Genomic DNA, 17287 nt, shown 5'->3' with positions numbered 1-17287 from the left:
TAACTAGGGTTATTTGAATACAACCCTAAAACTAAACTTAATTCACTTGGACTTATTTTTAATTATCTTGTATACTTCCCCTAACAGTTCCTGTGAATTCCCACGAAGATCTGAATATTTAAGTGTTCCAGTAAGACCATTACAGCTACCTTGAGCATAAAATACCACACAATCATCCTAGAGACCCCTTCAGACTGAGAATCAAAACATTTAAAAAGCAGTTCCAAGTCCCTATTTTTTATCTCATAATCAGAATATGGTAACATTTCTCCTGGCTGTTATGACCTTGGGTATTAGATTTTCACTCTATGCAGCTGACAAAATATACAAACCCACATATCTACTCTAAGACGGGCTGGAGGGGTACTGGCATTCTCCATAAACCAGGAGGAAATCCACTCACCTTCTATTGGTTTCCAGGGCATGCAATCATAAACATCTGATTGAACCGAAGATTGAACCCTGATTTTTTTTTTTAAAGGAAAAGTCAAACATCATGCCTGACCTCTGATCTGACCTGACCTCCTGACCTGAAGGACAGTGGTCTTTAGGGTGTTTCCCACTATGTTTTCCTTGTGCTCAGCAGAGATCAGAGTAAGTTGGATCTCTCTTCTTTTTTCCATGACTCCATGGAAATAGATGAACTAAGTAAAACTTCCATTATCTAGCCCAGTGGTACCCAAAGGGTGGTCTGCCCACCACCAGTGTGTGGCTGGTCTGTAGTAAGTACAGAAATGAAGAGTAAACATTTGGAAACTTTTATAGCAATTTAACAATTTATGTTGGCTGAATGTAATAAAAAGTGCTTATATTTCATAGGTTTTTCCAAATATTTCATTTTTATTGAGTTTTACTGAAGTAGCCCAGCCCAAAACAACAATTATAAATTGAGTAACTAATCCTTCCTTTCAGAAACACTAAACCAACTCATCAGAATTCCCAATTTTCTAGTCACCTCATTCTACATGTGTAAGAGTAGGGGATAAGGTAACAAACACATGGGGAAAAGGGAGAAAAACTACCACTTAGGAGACATTCAGTGAAACAGAACAATTTCCATGACATAGTTAAGGATGGGGATTTGTAACATGGTCATATTTGTACATTTACCATTACGACGCCCTATTTCTTCTTTACACACACACACACGCATATATAATGCTATGGATTATAAATCACATTGTGCTATAATTCAGTGGTGATGGGTCCCGACTTCAGAAATAACATATACAAACTCAAGTTCATATGTGGAATGATTACACATCAACTAAGCACAAATGTCAAGTGTTCATTACCCACAGATGGAAATTCAAGTGTTTTTTAAAAGCCAAATTGAGGTTAAAAGCTAAACATTTCTAAGTAAGGAGCCAATCAGTAAGCACTGAGGAACAGAAAAATGAAGAGGCAGCCCCTGAAGAAGTCACTATGAGGCCCAGAAGACAGATGGCCCCCAAAGTATCAGGAGGCCAAGCAGCTCAAGTGTGAAATGACTCTCACGCCCGCAGTCACTTCAGTTATATTTGGTCTCAACACTGGCTTCTTAGCCCCAGCTGCAGCCAACAGAGGGGATCCTGACAAGGTTGTGTCCCTCGCTCGTCCCTCTCACCCAAGGCTGGAGGACCCAAGCAGGGAGTCAGGCAGCGGCTGGCGCTCACCAGTGGTTCGGGAATCTAGCCAGCTACTTCCTCAAAGCCTCAGGGTCCTCATGTGGACAGAGCGCTAACAACAAAGACCTCTCAGGGTGAACGGAGAGTGGGTTTTGTGAGGAGACTTGCAAATTCCAGCAAGCTGGAGACCAAAGGGAAGAAGAAACCACAGCCCAGAAGAGGAGGGGGGATTCCTGGAGAAACGGGATGTTCTAGGAGGTGGACAGGGGAAGATGTTGCCAACCAAGAGCACTTCCGCCAGCCTGGACAATGGCAGCAACAGAGGAGGGAAGCTGGACAGTTGGCATCTCAGGGACCTGTATTTTCCAGGAGAGATGGGAGGAGCATACCCTATTGAAAAAAAAGGCGGGGGGTGCTGAGGAAGGGGCAGCATAAAGGGACTTAAAGGTGACAAGTCTGCATACTTCCTGGAGGCACCAGAGCACGTGTGGCCCAGGGGCCCTGCTAAGGGCACCACATGGGAAGAGAACTGAGCAGAGGCAGTGGTTATCATGTGTGTGATTACCAGTCTCAGATGGGTCCCCACATGTGGCCATGGAACCTTCGTTCTCCCCGGCTCAGGGCGAGGGCATCAGGGAGCTGGAGTCCCTCAGAAGAGGTCTAACTAAAGGACCAAGTGACAGCAGGGAGACAGGCAGAGCGGGAAGACAAGGAGGAGTTGAGATAGGGAGGTATCAGTGAGGTCAAAGATCAGGTGAGAGACAGGTCAACAGGGTGTCATCAGGGTGAGAAGATCAAGGGGCACAATTTCTAGACAAACCACACCTCATTCAGGGTGTGACAATGAAAATCGCAAGGTAAGGCCTCAACAGCCAGCCAAAGCTCAGTTTAGGAGCTGGGTGGTTAAAAGTTCACAGACAGGGGCACTCCACCTTGGGTATTTGGGGACATCTTTCCTCAGCTGTAGGATTCTTTTCCACGGCTGTGATTTTGCCCTCGAGGGGGTGGGCTAAACTCTTGGCTGTCCCAGAGAGTAAATCTGTCCAGCACCAAGGCATGGAACCCTGTGCCTCCCCGCGGCTGGGCTCAGCGTGGATGCCTTGGAGCCTCAAGCTTTCCGATGCTTCCAGAAGGACGCATCCAAGAAAGACATCCCAAGTGTAACTGGCCTGACACCCATCCCTAGGGAGGTCCTGTGAACCTGAGCCAAAGGGCTGGTGGGAGAAGAATGTGTGATGTACAGTGGAATCTCATAGAGAATAACTAACAGCTTTGAGGGAAAATGAAGAGCCTGGGGAGTGCACACAGCAGCTACCTGGTGAGGCCAGGGCTGGACGTGAAAGAGGCACATGGCTGAGGAACAGCCCCTGGGCGAAGATGGATAAAGGTGCAGCAGGAGGAGGGGCAGGACACACGAGGAGGGCAAGCGCGAGGTGGCAGCGGGGAGTCGGGTGGCCCGCCAGGGCAGCAGAGGCAGGGGGCCGCGAAAGTAGCCTGGAATGAAGGCATTGGGAAGCAGCATGCCGGGCGCGCTTTTGTCCCCAGTAGAATGCGCAGTCATCAGATACTCAATTTTCAGGTACTTCCAGACCTCTGGCTGGTACCACATAGACTTGGCACGAACAGTCCAGCATAGAGTGGATAAAACGGATTTTGGGGGTCAGAGGGTGCTGTCAGCAGCCCACCTTAGGGCACACATGTGGGGCCGAGCTTCCAAGCAACAGAAGGCACCATTTCCTTCGAGAAAGAGGCTGTGCCTCGGGTCCAGCTAGAGAACCCAGAAGGAGGAACCTGACTTGTATTCCTTCATAGTGCCAGGCAACAGGTACGGCATCTCCATACATCAATACATGAGACACAGAGAGAATGAAAGGCATTCTGGCATCTGTCCTGCCCTGGAACGTGGTGATTAAATGGAGAGTACAGAGTAGACTAAAAGACCGAAGAGACTCATCAACCAGATGAAATATTTAGTATTAAATATTTTTAGGTTTCATGCTGGTTCATATGTTTTTAGGCATGATAATTACATTTAGGAAAAGAAATTCAACCTTTTAGAGTTGCACATTGAACTATATACACATGCACACACACGGATGAAATGCCATGTTGAGGATTTATCTCAAAATAAGCCAGCGAGGGGAAAACTCCCTCTTTTGTTCTTAATGAAACAAAATGGATCGTGTATGAGCCATGGGAGCTGGGAGATGGGAGATGGGGGCTTGCACTGGTCTTCCTCCTTGTGCAGATGTTTTCAATTTCCTATTAAAGAACAACATGGAGGCAGCATTGTTTTTAACTAATTGTGTTAGTATGATGACATTTCTGCAATGAACTCCGAACGCTCAAAGTATGATGAGAATGCTTTCAAGGCAGTCCCTTTAACAGTTCCATAGGAATAGAGTATTTCAAGTTTTCCAAAGAAGCAAGACTGCCTGGCTTCAAGTACATGCAGTCACGCTTGACAAGGTCTGGGGACAACATCTGCCCCAGCAGTGTGTCACCGTGACATCAAAATTTGGCACCTTCCCCTCTGAAGCCGTGAGCTAAGTTTGCCTGATTCACAGGCATGATGGGCAAGAGACTCCTGTCAGGCTTTGTTGCCCAGTTGAGAAATCAAGCAATGGAAAGGTGCCAACTATAGGGCCCATCTCTCAAGCACTATCACTGTGACTGGTATCCCCATTTTGAAACCACCAGCAATATGGCAATAATCCAGGGGGGAAACTAGGTAATTCCTGCCCTAAAAGTTAATAGCACATAATGTTTATCTCACTTCTGTGAGACCCACATCATGACCACATTGAGGACAGCTGGGTTGGAAGGTCAATCTCAGGAATTAACAGTCAACAGACCCAACCACCACCACAACCACCACCACCCCCCCCCCCAACACACACACACACCCTTCTATCACCAAACTCAGGGCATCTTATGTACTACCACTCTGGAGAACATGGTCTTAAACCAGTGGTTTTCAGCCCTGAGTGATTTTGCCCTGGGGAAATGCTAGCATCATTTGGAAAAATTTTGGTTGTCACAAGCAGGGAGGGATGCTACTGGCATCTGATGGTTAGAGACCAAGGACACTGTTCAACACGCTCCAAAGTACTAAAGAGCCCCATATAAAGAATTATCTGGCCTAAAAACAATGTCAGGAAGTTAAAGTTGACAAGAGCTGACTTAGGCAAGTAGAATTAAGTGTTAAAAGAATATTCAAACTTTTTCAGAGAGGGAGGGGAGGGGACAAAGAAAAAGACACAAAGAGACAAGGAGAGAAAAAGAATTGACACGGTCTTTTAGAAGTCCTTTAAATATTTCTACCAATATTCTTTAACCAGATGTGATATCTGATACCCTATTCTCCAGTTTAACTCTCTTTTGTCTGCTAACACAAGGGGCCAAACACTTGAGAGACTACAACTGCCAAGACCAATATTTGCTTTTTTCCAACGGCCATGTTTACCCAAGATTATTCTGCTCTTGGTGAACTAGAAACCAACTGGCTGTTGACACACTTGGAAAAGAGCCAAGGAACAGTCTGGCACCCTTCCCCAGGAGAGGCAAAGGGGGAGTGTGGTCCAAGAAGACCAATCTGTAAAAACCACCTAACCACTTTGAAATCACTTTAGAAACAACTTCCCATCGACAGGGCAATCCTGTTAACATTTTCACTAGCACTGGAGTCTTGAGAAGAGGAAAGAGAATGGGGAGACCACAGGAAGAAGGAAGACTGGGAAGATGGAAGAAAGAGAACAAGTATCACCAAAGAACTTAACAGTACTTAGGGCGCCCAGGTGGCTCAGTCACTTATGCTGACGGCTCAGAGCCCGGAGCCTGCTTCGGATTCTGTGTCTCCCTCTCTCTCTGCCCCTCCCCAGTTCACACTCTGTCTCTCTCAAAAAATATACAGACAAGGGCACCTAGATGGCTCGGTTAAGCGTCCGACTTTGGCTCAGGTCATCATCTTGTGGTTCGTGGGTTCAAGCCCCGTGTCAGGCTCTGTGCTGACAGCTCAGAGCCTGGAGCCTGCTTCTGATTCTGTGTCTCCTTCTCTCTCTGCCCCTCCCCCACTGCCCCTCTGTCTCTCCTTCAAAAATAAAAATTAAAAAAAAAAAAAAAGAATTTAACAGTACTTTGACCTGAAGAAAGCAGAAAGGAAAACCAATTCACACGTTATTATTATTCTATCAACTGTAGCTTTAAAGCTAAGAGGGAGTATCTTTAGCTTGATTGTTAACTCTGAAATATAAGCCATGACTGACCTCCACAATGACCAGTAATAGCTTCTCATTTGAATTCTACTGTTTGTATTTACATAAGTGGTATGTTTATATAAGGAATTCTGGTATCAGAAATTCAGCTGCACTTAACGCTCACAATTACCAGACTTCTCACATGCCAAGAGCCATTTCACAGCCCTTTCCCTTTACCACAAAAATTCAGCTGCAGCTATAAAAACCATCACCAAGTTCACCTGCTTACATAAGACCCAAGGATTTCTGACTGGAGACTCTACCAACCTCACATAGTAACTCCAGATGCTACCCATTCAAGAGAGTCTGGGCACCACAGTGTGTCTGAGCTGGCAATCCTAATATGTTCTCGCAATCCTGGTTTCCAAATGCCTGGGCTAATGTTTCTGCCTCTGGAGGAAACTTTCTCATCTCCTGGCTTCTTCTCGAAAGGAGCTGAGACAATAGACCCGTAGAAAGGTCAGGCCAGAGATCCCAGCCCCAAGTGTCCATGACACTGAGGTACAGAGGGCAGTGTTACAGCAGACCCTGTGGTCCCCCCCAACAGGACACAGACCCAACCTCTAGCCTATAGGGGTTGAACAGCAGCCCCCAAAAAAGATACGGTCATGTCTTAATCCCTGAAACCTGTGAACGTGACCAGACTTGGGAAAGGTTGCAGATTTACATTCTGATATTGAAGATACCTAAAAGAGATCATCCTGGATTACCCGAGAAGATCTTAAATCCAAAGAGAAGTGCCCTACTAAGAGCCAGAAGACAAGGAGAAGGTACGTCCATATGAAGACAGGTTTATGTTTGGAGTGAGGTGGCCACAAGAAGTTGGCAGAGGTCAGGAATGATTCTCCACTAGAGCCTTTGGAGAGAGCATGGCTCTGACAATGCCCCGGTTTTGCACTTCTGATCTCTGGAGCAATGGGAAATTAAGCTTCTGCTGTTGTGAATAAAACGTTGCAAAATACGCCACCCCAAATTATGCTGCTCTGGTACACTCGAGCTGTAGGCAAGTGCAAAACAGTAAATTCAAGGAGAGGTTTTCTGTCACCTTCCCTTATCTACCAAAAAAAAAAAAAAAATCCTAAAGAAATTCAATTGTGTAAATCCCCTCCCCAGGAGTTTTATCAACCAGGGAAGACGGACTCATCCAGAAGAGGAGACCAGAAGTCAACCCCACAACCAAACTGTAACACAGGATACCATGTATCCTTCAGAGGGCCCATTCATCTTCCCTAAAAATCATTTAGTCTTTCCTAAGAGGCCTACATCCCCCCTCCGTTTTCCCTATTAATATGCTTAAGCCTGAATTCTAAGCTACCTCTTAGGGGTTACTCATTTTTACCCCACATGTAACTCCCATGTATACACGAGGTATACAGGTTAAAACTTGTTTTTCTCTTTTTCATCTTTTATTATAGGCAGTATCAGGTAACAACTCACAAGGGTAAAGGAAAAAGTACCCCCCACACACATAGGCTACCCAGATTGTGGTAACTTGTGAAGGCAACTGTCCCACCCCAGTATCTCAAAATGGCCAGGTCAAAGACACCCCTCCAGGGGCTCCTTCCCACATCCCTGAATTGCTGAGGAAGAGAGCTGGGGACAGGTGTTCAGCCTTTAAGGCCAAGGATCTTTTCCAGAGAACTAGCTCTGGGGCAGGGTGTAGAGAGTGTTGTCTGTCCTAGGGCGGAACATCACCCAAAGCAACATCTCTTCCCCAAGGGTCTCTCAGAACAACCCCAACACCCTGTGGGCTCTCTGTCGTCAACCACTTTTGTTACGTGTACTGAGGGTTTCCCATAGGCCACACATTCTATACCTTCAAAAACATTAAGAAGTAACTGCTTGGTTGGAGTTTTTATTTCATCATTCTCTGCCTTTTCTTTAAATTGCCACCTCTTAGACGGATGGGCCTAAAAACACTTGCTTAGGGTAGCACCTAAGAGGAGGCATGCCCTGATTGGTATGGCTCCTGAGGAAACTGAGGCATAACTGTGGCTTGGGTAGTTTGCCCCAGGTTACGTGGCCAGTCAGTGGAAAAGCCAGTACCACAACCAAGAGCCACCTTCGAGGCCTGTGTCTTCAACCCTGTGCCCACATACTACTCTGCTTCCCTACAGGCCATCAGGTCTGCTCTTCCCCTCCAACACACCGCCTACCACCACCCAGCCCTACCAGGCCTGCCCTGCTTCAGCCCCGCTATAGCAAAAGCCCTGTACGTCACCCCAGCCTCAGTCACTGCCCGGCCCCCTTTCCCTTGGCCCCTATACCTTAAGGAGTTAGACGCTAACTAGGTGTATAAAAGTGCCCCTGCCGTCGCTCGAAGACCTCAATTCAACAGACAACAGTGACATTTGAGCAGTTACATCTAAGAACCATAGGGGACAAAAGAAGAGGGAGTTCCAGAGGTCTTAAACCAAACATGTCATCTGCAGCTACAAACCAGCTCAGAGTCTTCTCAGACTTGATGATCCCCTATAAAGGCCAGCAGCATTCAAGCAAGGTCTTGCCACCCTTTGTCAGAAAAACTATCACCCCAGGGGAGGTATTATCTGCTAACCACTCTGACTCCTACCTCTTTCTTCTCCATCCAAATCCTCCCCCTCCCCACCCACAGTCCCACTGAATCTCTGGGACACAAAGGTTTACCACCTTGTCTGCAGGTGCTACCTTTAAGGGGCTTCTTTTGAATAACGTGTCTTAAACATCTTTAAAATGCCAAGTCTCTTGAACCAATAATCAGTAGCAGAGACCGGTCTTCACAGAATACTCTTAGATGCAAAAATGCTTTCATAGATCAAGATGCTAAATATTCATTCTTTATGCTAGGAGGAACTTGGAAACAACTTAATGATCCAAAAAAAGTGATAAGTTAATGGTGTTTTATTTTCTCGACTGGTTATTATGGCCAGAAAAATGCTGCTTAAGAGAACTTGAGAAACTTCCTACTCCATAATGAGTAGAGCAAACAAAAACTTCTAGCATGATCACAATTACATCAACCCAAGGAATAAACAAACCAACCAATCCCATCAGGGAAAACAGGACAGGAAGTTAGTCAAAATACATTCTTGAGTGGTGGGGCTAAGGGCTTTTCTTTCTCTTTTACGTTTTACCTTTTTCATGTTTTTTTTTTTTAATAACGAATATGCATCACAGAGTTGAGAATAAATGAACTTCACATTAAAAATACTACTTCCATGGCTGCTGAGTTTTCCAGAGTGATTAACATAAGGCCCTTCACAAACATGCACTTACTTCCCTCAGCTTCCATGGGTACTTCCCCATCACCCATGCTCTCGCCCTTCCGGCCACACTTAATTCCTTCCTGTTCCCAGCATCTGCCTTCCACCCTCCACTCCAGCCCCCTCAATGCTTCTACATGCACTGGGGCATGCTCCCCTTCTACGTGCCGTCTTGGAACCCCTCCTGGATTTCGCACCTTACAGGTTTTCTTACAAATTCTACTTCTGGGTGGTTTTCCCTGAGCATGTTAATTTTGTCATGGCGTGTAAGATAATGCATGCCTCCCGTTGATACATCTCTGTTCTCAGAGATGCTCCTAGATCTCCCTTTGTTGCCTATGCACATAGCCCTAAGGAGTAGAGGTGCATATGGGATCCGCTAACATGTGCGTGTGTACCTGTTAGACGGTGACAGCAATTCCAGAGCGGCTGTCACTGAGTGCTGAAACCCCACAGGTCTGCGTGCTGCGTAATGTCCCAGTTCACACTCAGGGCATGAACTTTCCCCTGACTGGCCTGGGCGAACAAAGTTCACAGACAATTGGAGAAGCATTAACAACATTCATTTGGTATACCAAAGATTTCATTAGTTTAGAATGGAAAGTTACCTAATTTAGAGAATCCTAGGCAACATTTGAAAACATAAGAGCACTTACATAATAAATTGCGCTAGGTGACAGATGATGTGCCTAAAAGAGCTTTTTGAAATATGATCTGTGACACAAAGTTGACATTATTGCCCAATAGAGAGTTTTTAGGGGATCTATGCTAATGGATATTTAAGAGCAACAATTAACATACCACTTCTTAATTAAGTGCTTCTGATGGATGGCTTGGGGGGTGGGGCACTGTCTGGCAGCAGTTGGACCCTTAAATTCCTTACAGTGCCACGTATTAATCTGAATGAACTTCAACTTATTTCGATTACCCTGGTTTTCCCAGGTAGCCCATTTCAATGTTCCATTTGTGTGGGTCTAGGGTTATCTCACATAATGAATCAGTCCACACTAAAACCGCCTCGTAGCTCAAATCTGCAAGCAGTGGAACGTCTGCTATGTGCTACGGTATTGGCCAGCTTTCAAAGAACAGCAACCTGTATTTCCTACCCACGAGAAGTTTACAACCCACTGCAGAGGACAGGCCAACTCGATTTTGGTCCCCAGCAGAGCATTGCCAAGTCCTGGGCTTTGCAGTCAGATAGCCCTGCTGTTTTCTGCCTGGGGAGTCATATGTTACTTCATATATTTAAGCCTCATTTTCATTTGTAAAATGAGAATGACGACCACAGCCACCTCTTCAGGTCCTTGTGAGGGAAGGGGAGGCGACACACATAAACTCCCAGGTGTAAGTGTTCACTGTGTACCTGGTATGGCTGCTGTTGCTAACGTTGTGAAGACGTAACTAAGAGCACGGTAAACGTTTTACGTGGTAAATGCTTACACAGTAAAGTGTTTGCAGAACTTCCTTATCCCTGTCTATAACCTTGGTAGTTTCTAGATTGACATGAGCATGACCACCACCCATGGGAAAAGGGCAACACAGCCCTTCCCAGGGAAGATTCTGAGGGTCCCTCCTGTTACCTGTGAGACCAGCCTTTCAACCCCACGTGGAAACCGGAAACTGGGCCGAGCCCTCCCCGTATACGCCTCTCACCGTGTTTACAGAGATTCACCTTATACACGGAAAACCCCAGACAAGGCTCCTGAAGGACCAAGTCTGTCCTCATACAAGTCTTGCCTCATATAAGACCATACGGTCTTGCCTCATACAAGACCTATGGCTACAGTTTCTGAGCCTCTTAGTCTCCATTCCTCGTCTGTAAAATAGGACGCATGCTGTTTCTAGCCCCAGCCTTGGACAATGTTGGGACACGTGCACTCATTTTAAAAGTGAAACCACCACGACTGAGGAGACACACGCTCTTTGTTCTGTTTTTAATTAGAAGCCCCTCAGGGACTCACTGACTGGCTCACCAAGTAGGAATTACACGTGTGGCACTAAGCTAGGCACTGGTAAATGGAGACACGCGTAAGGGCAGGGCTCCGCTGTAGAACGAGTCGCCCCATGATGCACGAGGGGAGACCGACAAACAAATGAATGCAATAAAATGGGATGCACAAGGGGGTGTCCACCCAAAGTGTTCCACCAGGGGGACAGTGGTCAGGACACTGGTGGGGCACCCTGAAGGAACCACAGAAGGCTTCCCACAGGAGGCCAGGTGGAACGGACTCTGCATGGACAAGAAGCGTGGATAACGCACGAGAGGAACCATGCTAACCAGGCATCACGTCCGAGAAGGGGCACGAGGGTATCGTCAGGGTGGCACACAGGGGCAGGGACCACCACCTGCGTCAAGTGCAGGTCACCGTCTGCTGTGACCATAACGAACCCCAAAGGCAAAAAGGAGAACGACAACCTAGAACCAGAGTCAGGCCACCATCCCAGCTGGGCCTTGCAGGAGAATTACTCTGCTGCCAGCATGAAGTTAACCATTAACCAGGTCAGGCCACAAGACACACGGGTAAGAGCAAACCCAAACGGTTTAGAGGAAAACAGTTTAAGACGCTAAGCAGACAAGCCTGTAATGGCCACATAGTTACCTGACACAGAGCCTATACTGGCTCTAGATAAAAATGAAATTAAAACACATAATCAGTTTCAGAGAAGACAACTTCTAACCATCCAGTTGTACCTACCAGGCGCCACATATCAAGAGTTTGAGGAGGAGTAAGACACCGTCCTTAGCCTCTAGGAGGCTGTAAATTAAAAAGGAGAAGCAGTAAAGCCTTCGTCTAAAGGTGGTGAGAGGTATAAAAGGAAACCCAGGCTGCTCTGGGGCACCTAACAGCCTGGGGTTCAGGACAGGAGGCACACGTCAGGGGAGCTTTGTCAAGGCAAAGAGTGTTTCGTTCTGAAGATTGAGAAGCAACAGAAAAGGGGGAAGGGCCACCAGGGAGAACAAGGAGCACAGAGTTCCTGAAGGAACCGGAACCTCACACTTGAGGGAAGTCTCAAGAGGTTCACAAAGGCTGAGCCCAGGGAGTCAGGACGATTCCTGAAGATGGGTCAAGAGTGATGGTCTGAAGGCTGAGGACAGCAGCAGACCTCTAGACACAGTGACACAAAATGGTACCTGCTTTTGCAAGAAAAGACTTTTTATCCCAACATTTTCCTCTACCCCGTATCAAGTGCCTGGCTCATTAGTGCCTGGAAATGTTGGCAATTGTTCCTGGAATGTCAGAGCCCAGTATGTACTTCTTGTTCAGCAATGCGGGAGAAGAGTGGAGAATTTAGCCACAGGACTCCCTAAAGGACTTTAACATAAGGCGAACTCACCTGTAAAATGGTCCCGTGGCAGAGACCCTAATGAGGGCATCCTAATTATTCCACAGGAGGCTCTGGGCACCTCTGGTGAAAGCATTAACTATTAAGGAGAGCATTGAGGAAATGTGGACACACCCGCTGAGGAGGGGCCTCCGTGGGGTGTGTTAAATTCCTTTGAAAACAGGGCCCCTGCTATAATTTGTGTAATCAGACCAGAGATTGGACTGCTGAACTGCTTCCCATTTATTACAATATCGCACTCCTGCCCAGGAAACCCCACCCAAGCTTTTGTTTGGAATTCTTTTCCTTGATTAGGTGTAAGCCCTATTATTCCCGCCACTCAAAAATAACACATGGGGCTGATGCAGCGTGGGGCGCAGTAAGAAATGGTTCTGAGAATCAGGCTGGCGAGCTCTTCTCTGCTCTCATTTTTGAATGAAGATTTCTTTTTCACTTCTGGCTCTGTAGAAGAGGGGAAAGCAGGGACATTTTGTACAAAATGGAAAAGCAAATACTATTTACTCTCTGGAAAGAACCCCCGCGGCGGGGAGCAGGAGGGGGAGGAGGGCAGGACACTCCCTGGGTTGTACACACAGCAGCTCCGGGTCCTCCAGGCCCTGAGGTCTGGGCTGCAGCTCCGCCCACTCAGCAGGAAAGGGTGAAGGAGGCCTCCAAGTCTTGGAATCTTTGAAAAGGCTGCTCCTGGGGAAGTTTCTCCTCACTCTCACTGGGGCTCCCTCCCCTCCAGGCAGGAATGGCCAGGCTGTGATGCTCTCTGGCTTTTGTGATGCAATCTACCTGGGATCCAACCCCAAAGAAGGCCGAGGAGTAGGGCAGGGGTCATTGTCCCAACAGCTGGGAAACAGAATCCAGAGTGGTTCATTCATACAGAGAGAGACAGGTTGGTTACTAGGAAAACTTCATTTCTAAGCAGTGACATTAGAAATGGGAAAAAGGATCCACCACTTATTTATAGCAAGTGCCTGAGCAATGGAGAAGTCTGTGCAGCCTTAAGGGGCAGCCTTGGGTACCATGGGACCTGCCTCTCCTCTCCCTCCACCAAAGTTGTCAGGGCAGGGCTAGAGCCCTGACCCTGATAGAACCAACTCCCTTGTCAGGCCAGGGACCTCATGCTCTTGTGGCCTCAATTCAAAGGAGCCAATTTTGGCCACTAAGATCCTCCCCAGTAACTCTGAGCCACTCTATTTGGGGGAATTCTAGCTGAGAGGTCGGAAAATTAGGAGGTCAGAAAAACCAGGGCTGGGTAGCCATAGGGGGATACAGCCAAGTTACCAACAATCATGACCTTGCCAATTCATTTGGGTACCAAGGGGCTAAAGGATACCCCAAGAGGGGTGCCTGGGTGGCTCAATCGGTGGAGTATCCAACTTCAGCTCAGGTCATGATCTCGCGGTTCGTGGGTTTGTGTCTGTCATCGGACTCTCTGGTGTCAGCACAGAGCCTGCTTCAGATCCTCTGTCCTCCTCTCTCACTGCCCCTCCCCTGCTTGTGCTCTCTCAAAAGTAAACCTTTTTTTTAAAAGATCTCTATGAAAAAAATAAGGGATACCCCAGGAGCAGAACCAGGAACGCGAGAGCCCAGGAGAGCACCAGGAGGGTCTCCGTCCAATTCCCGTGAGTCCAAGGGCTCTTCAATTTTCCATCCTGGGAGATCTTCAAGACACGCAGGAACCCTCCCTGTTTACCAAACTGGTGAGTGGGTTTCTATCACAACCCAACATCCTTGTCTAATATAAGCACTCAACCTATGTCTGGGGCTGTGACAATAGAACTATCTCAGAGCTGGTAAAGCAGATTATCTTCCTTACCAGGTAATAGGAAAATATGGCAGCCTGGCTGCTCATGATATAATATCCACAGGCTGGCCAAAGAATCAACAGCAAACCTCCCTTTGGACCAGATTGGCCAGAGAGAGCCCCTTAGAGGAGAAGAGACTGCTATTTGCCCATGAGGTGTAGGAAGGGTCTAGGTCAACAGTGAGGACAACATTAATAATCCCTCTGTGAAGCCAGGCTTCATTACCACAACTCCTCTGGGCTTGGTCCACATCCGCTGGCCTCAGTTACTTACACTGAGCCCACGCACAACTGGGAGAGGCTCTGTTGGCAAGAGAGCCTGCCTTGATTCTTGGTGATCCTAGGCAAATGCAGCAATCCCCAGAGGAGGCTACTTAGAGCTCTCTTAACTCGCCTGAACTCTGTAAGGCAAGAGCCAAGTCAGGCTGCGGGAAAAGTCCTGCCTCTGAGCTTCCCCTGGCTCATGAGGAGGGGGACAGCCATCCACATCAGTCTGCATGGAATCAGCAAGTACATCCTGAACCTGTGTGATAGGTGTTCAGGGGTGGGGGTGGGGCCAGAGTGGAGGAGATGGAAAACAAAAATACAACACAAGCAAGTCCCTAAGAAGCTTACCGTTATCAGAGGAATTAGGACAGGCACACAACCGGCCCCATTACATGCCTCAACACCCTAACCACTAGAAAGTCTATGTAAAAAGAAATCATTTCTAAATTGTGTATGCAAGGAAATTTTCCTTGAGAAATGCAGTTGGAACATAAAATGCCGATTGTTACATAGGCAAGATCAGTTTTAGGACACAAACATGATTTTAACTACTAAAATGAATTACAATGATGGCTTTGAATTTTTTTTTTTTTTTTAAAGCAGTAAAGTGTTGTCTTCTAATGTTATTTTACTCAGCAGCCTGATAAGCAATGTCCATTCATGAAAGCAGAGCTGCTCTGGTTGAAATCGGAGTGTGGGGGGGGGGGGGGAATGGGAGTCCCAGGGTCTCACAGGAGCTTGGGAAGAATACACAGAGCTCCAGCGATCACAGTTGGAAAACCCTTCCTTTAAATGTATTCAGGACTTATGGCTTTCAGGCACACATGGTGATTAAAAATTCACCTAATGAAGGTGTGTTTACAGGTAGAATCTACTAACAAGAAAGGGCTTGAGCTTACATTAGGAGCCTGTGGCTTTAACTCCGCCAGCCCACCTCTGGCAACACAGATATGGACCACCCCTGCCCCGCCCCTCCAACCACAAGAAAGTGCCAGAACATCTCAAGTCTTGAATGCTATTCTCCTCTTTTACATCTGGTTCTTTACATCTCTCAATGCCCTGCCCCCTGCAGTCCCAAAAGCCCCTTTGCATCTGACTGCTAGGTAAGGGTTTTCTGAATGTCAACCCTACCAGTGTATTATCAGCACACATCTCTAGAACTCAACTCCATGTGCTTAAGGAAAACATGACTTCCAGAGCCCAAGACTCCACCCTAGCCTGGGTTACTGCCACTGGCTAGACTGCAGTATTCCACCCACAGTCTCCTTCAGAAAAATCGGGCAAACAGGTTCATTTAAATCAGTCTAGCCCGAAGGGTGCTCCTAAGATTCTTGGAGAGGTTCTGTGGTCTAGGAAGTCCTCTGATGTCTCAACATGCTCCTATACATCAGTGACTTCTTTAAGGAAAAACCGAATAGAACCACCTTAATGAAACATGAACTCTTTTCTCTGTGTGTGACATATCCCACATCACTGCCAAGTCCTTTGGGAGGCAACCAGTGACATAAACATCCCCCCACCCCGTGATGATACTTAATTCGATCCTTTCTTATACATAGCAAATAGTTTCTTACATGGAAAAGAAAATCAGAAATATATGGAAATGAGCAAATAAATGGTGAATTTTAAGTCCCATTAAAATTCGGCTGGTGACAAGGATGCGTGTGATTACTGTTTAACATTTTACTTCATCCTCTAACCAGAGAAATAAAACATTAGGAAAAGGCAGTCAATTGTCCTCCTCTCCCCCGCAACAAATGAAATGTCTATTTGCCTAAAATGTAAGTGGATTAGAGATGATCAGAAAGAGGAGCTTCTTAAAAAATGTCTGAAAAAAAAAAAATTCCAGGGGTGCCTGGCAGGCTCAGTCATAAGAGCATGTGACTCTTGATCTTGGGGTTGTGAGTTCAAGACCCACATTAGGTATAGAGATCACGTAAAAATAAAATCTTAAAAAAAATTCCACTTTTGTCAAGAAGAAATAATAAGTAGAGAGTAGAGGAAAAAAAAGTAAGTACCTACAAATAAAACTATCCATAAATATGCTAAATCAGTCTTGTTTTAAGTTTTACTGAAGAACACATAAGACAACACAAATAACAGAAACACCATTTCCCAGATGAGAAGACCCAATATTGTAAGATGGTAATTCTCCTTCCATCAGCTCATAAGGTCAACACAATGCAACCCACATTGCAACAGGATGTGCTGTAGAATTTATAAAGCAGATTCTAAAGTTGAGCTGGAATAGAGAAAGCTTCAGCATGACTACAAATGCTTTTTCAAAAAAAGTACAATGAAGAGAAACCTATCCTACCTAACAAGGCTAAATATACTGTAAAAGTACAGTAACTAAAATGGCATGGTGTCAGCAATAGATCATTTGACAGGATAGAGAGCATAGTAACCAAATATATAGGTATTTAGGATACAATGAATTTGTCATTTACAAAGAAGTACTGAAGAGCACACTATTAGATTGTATTTTAAATCAGCACTGAAAGAGCCAACTATTAGATACATTGTAATAGGAAAAGTCAATACCCACAAAAGTAAATATCCACAAAAACAAAAACTAAGTTATAGATTTACCACTAGGAAACACACAAAATGCCAGGTAGATAAGAGATTTTATATTATATATAATATAAATATATAATATATATAATATATAAATATATAATATATATAATATATAAATATATAATATATAATATATAAATATATAATATATATAATATATATAATATATAAATATATAATATATAAATATAT

At 45.8% G+C, this 17287-nt stretch overlaps 1 protein-coding gene and 1 long non-coding RNA gene across 3 annotated transcripts in view; one reads left to right on the top strand and one right to left on the bottom strand.

The window, feature by feature from the left end:
* TLN2 (talin 2) overlaps nt 1-17287 on the bottom strand; it is a 438163-nt gene that overhangs the window by 272155 nt on the left and 148721 nt on the right. The window lies entirely within an intron of this gene.
* LOC125910064 (uncharacterized) overlaps nt 12790-17287 on the top strand; it is a 6762-nt gene continuing 2264 nt past the window's right edge. The window contains exons 1-2 of one of the 2 annotated variants that reach the window (XR_007453841.1): nt 12790-13330; nt 13993-14141. This is a non-coding gene — a long non-coding RNA (uncharacterized LOC125910064). The remainder of the gene's footprint in view (nt 13331-13992; nt 14142-17287) is intronic. The other variant, XR_007453842.1, reaches the window with a different exon arrangement.

This window comes from Panthera uncia (genome assembly GCF_023721935.1).
Source record: "Panthera uncia isolate 11264 chromosome B3 unlocalized genomic scaffold, Puncia_PCG_1.0 HiC_scaffold_1, whole genome shotgun sequence".
Taxonomy (NCBI): Eukaryota; Metazoa; Chordata; class Mammalia; order Carnivora; family Felidae; genus Panthera; species Panthera uncia.
This window is presented reverse-complemented; position numbering and strand designations above follow the sequence as displayed.